This window comes from Nyctereutes procyonoides, unplaced genomic scaffold (genome assembly GCF_905146905.1).
Source record: "Nyctereutes procyonoides isolate TBG_1078 unplaced genomic scaffold, NYPRO_anot_genome, whole genome shotgun sequence".
NCBI lineage: Eukaryota > Metazoa > Chordata > Mammalia > Carnivora > Canidae > Nyctereutes > Nyctereutes procyonoides.
In genome coordinates this window covers 51872305-51877191 of record NW_026575135.1, presented here as the reverse complement: position 1 = coordinate 51877191, position 4887 = coordinate 51872305, and positions in this window count along the sequence as shown.

Here is a 4887-nt window from a genome sequence, read left to right as displayed (position 1 = left end):
ATATATTTATTCATGAGAGACACAGAGAGAGAGGCAGAGACATAGGAAGAGAAAGAAGCAGGCTCCATGCAGGGAGCCTGATGTGGGACTCAATCCTGGGACTCAGGCTACCAAAATAAAATCCACAGATGGGGTGGCTTAAACAATAGAAATTTATTTTCTCACAATTCTGGAGGCTGGAAGTCCAAGATCAGGGCACCAGCATGGTCGGGCTGTAGTGAAGTCTCTCTTTCTGGCTTAAGACACCACCTTCTCACTGTGCCCTTACATGGCCTTTCTTCAGGGCATGCACATGAGGGTTGTAAGAAATGGAAAGAGAAAGAGAGAGATAGATCTCTGGTGTCCCTTGTAAAAAGGACACTTGTTTATTAAGTCATGACTCAACCTTTATGATCTTATTAACCTTATTTCTATAAAGGCCCTATCTCCAATACAGTCACAGTGGGTGTTAGGACTTCAACATATGAATTCTGTGGGAGAATGCAATTCAGTCTATAGCAGGTCCTTTGCCTATCCCAAACTTTGGGTTGACTTAGGGCACCATGGTGGCCCAGTTGGTTAAACATCTAATTCTTGATTTCAGCTCAGGTCATGATAGGATTGAGCACCGAGGTGGGCTCCACACTCATCGAGGAAACTGCTTGAAATTCTCTCTCTCCCCCTCTGCACCTCCCCCTGCTCACCACCCCCTAAATAAATAAATAAATAAATAAATAAATAAATAAATAAATAAATAAAATCTTTTAAAAATTTGGGTTGGCTTGTATTAAGGAGTTTTAAGAGTTCTTTATATACCATAGATACTAGTACCTTATCACATATGTGATTTGCAAATATTTTTTGCCATTCTGTGGATTGTGTTCCTCTGCTTTAAAATTTTCTCCATATCCTTGCATATTAATCATATATTTTTACTTTCTGTATTTTTGATGCTTTGTCATCTTGAGATCTTGCTGACCCTGGAGGAACCTCCCCTCCTAAGGCTAGCCAATTCACAGAGGTAGTAAAGAACTCCCCTGTAAGCATGCCTTTTACATGCACTATCTCCCCTGACTACCCTCTTCATGAGACTGTTACACTATAGGTCACCACCATTCCTTTGCTCTCATCACCTCAGGGCCCGGTACGAGACAATTATGGACAGCTTCTACACCCCAGAACCTGCTGAAATTGTTCAAATTAGCCCATCTTAAAACTGCTTACCCTGACTTGTATATTCCTTCCCATAGAAACCAAAATAAAGGCTCTTCCCAGGTTTTCCCTCATTCCCTCTGCCTCCTGACCAACATTGCTGATTCCCCTGTGGCATGAAGTGATCCCTTTCCTCTTGAAATCTATGAATATAGCAAGCTTATGTTTTCACTGGGAGTCTCCTGATCTGTTGACCTCACCCTATCTGAATAGTTTATAAACCTTTGGTTTTTTTTTTTTTTAAGATTTTATTTACTTATTCATGAGAGACAAATAGAGAGACAGAGGGAGAAGCAGCTCCATGCACGGAGCCCAACGTGGGACTCAATCCCAGGTCTCTAAGATCATGCCCTGGGCCGAAGGCAGCGCTAAACCACTGAGCCACCCAGGTTGCCCTAAAACTCTATTTTAATACATCCTGGTTTTTTAGCAATTTATTATGTGCCTTGCTGGAATTTTCTTTGTATTTATCCTGTTTGGGGTTCATTGACCTACCTGGATCTAAGGATTTATAGCTTTTATCACATTTGGGGAAAAAAAATTTCAGCTCCTCTTTTTTTCAAATATCTTTTCTACCCTTTCTTCCCTCTCCTCTGTTTCTGAGAATACATATGTTAGAAGAACTAATATGTCCCACAGTCATTTTGGTTTTATTTCAGTTTTGTTTCATTTTATTTCAATTTTCCTCTATGTTTCAATTTGTATGGTTTCTATAGTTATAGTTAACAGTGATGTTAATAGCAGTGATTAATCTGCTAATTTTATCTCTTTTTATTGACTAATCTTTAATTTTCATTATGGGTCACTGTGTTCTGGGTTGTTTTAAAATCTAGTAATTTTAGTTTGAATGGCAAGCATTATGACCATTATGAGATGATTAGGATTTTTTTGTTAATTTTCTTTAAAGCATTTAAGTTATTGAGTTACATGAAGATCAGCTTGGTCCAAGAGAACTTGTTTCTAAGCTTTTAAGAGCAGATCTAAATTGGCCTTTATCCTAAGGCTAGCTTAACTCTACTACTAAGGTATAATCCTTCTGAGATCTCTACTGAATGCCCCAGCTATCCAACAAGATCCTTCCACAATGGCTGTCAGAAATCTGAGTCTTTTCCTAGCACTATGTGATCTCTAAGAATTATTCAGCTCAGGCAGATGATCTTTGATTGGTCATGTAAATTTCACTCTACACATGCCTTGTCAGCTGAGATATTCCAAAAAGCAGATGACAAGAAGGGAATTTACATGAAGTAAGTGCCTATAAAGAAAAATGGGAGGGAGCCAGGTGTAGCTAAAAGAGTCATAAGATTGCAATACTGTTGTGATCTTCAGAAAGAGAGGAATGAAAGACTGGGTGGAAGACATCTAGAAAGCACCACAGATCTAAGGAAGTTTGAGAAGCTAATGGGGAATCTTCGCAACAAAGTCTCCCATCAGGGTCTTCCTCCTGCATTTCTCAGGAACAGGCCTGCCTCTATCCCTGATGAATTCAGTCATTAGCAAGGATTAACATGTGGGAAGTGTGGCTTTACTGTAAATATCATGCCAACTGTCAGGCTGCAGCAACTGGGGCCACTACTCAACTATGCTCTCCAAAGTCAGAGATCCAAGAGGTACAATTTTGTTGCCACCAGAGGTTCACTCATTGCACCACACAGAAAGACTTCTCAGAATTTTATTTTTTTCAAAGATTTTATTTATTTATTCATGAGAGACACACAGAGAGAGGTAGAGACATAGGTAGAGAGAGAAGCAGGCTCCCCAAGGGGAGCCTAATGTGGGACTTGATCCCAGGACCCCACAATCATGATCTGAGCCAAAGGCAGATGCTCAACCACTGAGCCACCCAGGTGCCCCTCCTCATAATTTAGAGAAAGACTCCTCCATGATTCCTATTATCCTTTATTCCTGAGAGGAAGCTCAGAAATTAGAAAATAATGAGACAAATTACAGCCTTCATAAGTGCAAATGATCTCAGGGCTACAACTGTACTCATTCTCTTCAATGATTCTTTCTGAATTCTCCTCACCTGCACCTATCATTTTGGCAGGACTTGGTGGCTCACCTGGTAGTGTGACCCAAATCTACATTCCCAGGAAGCCTGAAACTTTGGTAATATACCCTTATCAGTCAGAAGTGGCTACATGTGTCCATTCATGGTTACAAAGTGTAAGGAAGTACCAGGAGGGCGCTCAAATGGATAGCTGGGTTTAACACATATCTCTGCCCTCTTCATGTAACAGCAGGCCTACCTCCCCCTGCTGATCCAGACCTTACCTCTACCAATATGGTGACTCTTCTTTTTCACCACTAGTCCCTGGGCACAAGAAATCCAAAATTCCAGTGGCAAGTATAACTTTTAGTTCAGTAGCACTCGTGCTGTGGCCTCTAGCAAGAATATGCCCCTTTTGAAGACCAGGAACTCCAATTCCACCAAACCCCAAGGCTGCAAGGATGAGAAGTACAAATTCCCAAAGTAGGTCATTGGAAGTGATAGGAGCCTTTCCTCCTTCAATGCCTTGGTTCCCAGAGCCATGGAAATACAGCATCCTATTACATCTACTGGGATACAGCACTCCATAAATATCTGATTTAATATATATTTTGTACCCTAAAGAATGGCACATCATCCTTTTATAAGATTGCCTCTGAGCTGCCACTTCCATGGTTATGGGACCACTAACACGTTTCCTTCAATGTGAAACAGTTAGATGCTACACTGTGTCTATTTACATATGGATCAGGTATTCTGAAGCCCCAAGCTACTGAGAATCTTCAGGCAGGAAAGTATAGCCATATTCAGAATAGGTATCGCTCTCTGTGAAAATGAAACCCTAGACCGTCAAGAATGGAACAATTCTGATATACTGGACTTGCCACCAAGTAGCCAGTTGATCTTCCCAAAGAATAACAATATATCAGGAGCTTAACCTTAGTCTCTGTTGCTGCAATTTTCAGTGTACAAGCCTTGCACCTTCTTTCACCAGGGCCTTGGTGAATAATGTGTCCACTGGGTCCTCCCATAGAACATCATTCTCTGGTTGGTTTTCTGATCTTACATGATTTATTCTGCCCACTTCAATTAGCCTTTTTATTTCATCTCTAAGGGCAACTCAGGTATTTCTACATTCTGACTGTTTGCCATAGCGTTTTCTATGCCACTTCAGCAGTGATTTTGCTACATCCCCTGACGTTCTTGTGATGGTGTTAAATCTCATGTTCTGAGATGGTGCTCCCAAGTCACTGAGTTCTTCCATGTCTAAACTTATATTTCAGTTCCCTTGATCAAATACCCTAAAAATCTAATCCCAGGGATATTTCCCTGGCTTCTGCTGGTAGTTAATTCTTACACTTTTGATATCAGGTCAATTATATTGTCTGCATTTGGACTAAGAGATGCATTTTCATGGCTGCCACACATCCACAGATTAGTATTCAAAGATTGGAAGGGAACCTATTTCTAAGTTCCTTTTCTCTTCTCTAGTATGCTGCCTTGCAAACTGTAGCCACCTCAGCCTCTCTGAGCTTATATTCATCCCTACCTCATCAACTCAACAAAATTGACAGGCTCTCCTTGGATCACCGCCTTGTGTTGTGATTCAGAAATTGTGGGAAGCTGGTGTGATCATAGCAACCACCTAATTCATCTTCCTTCTATCAAGGATCATAGTTCTGGGCTGCCTGTTGTCCAACAGCAAA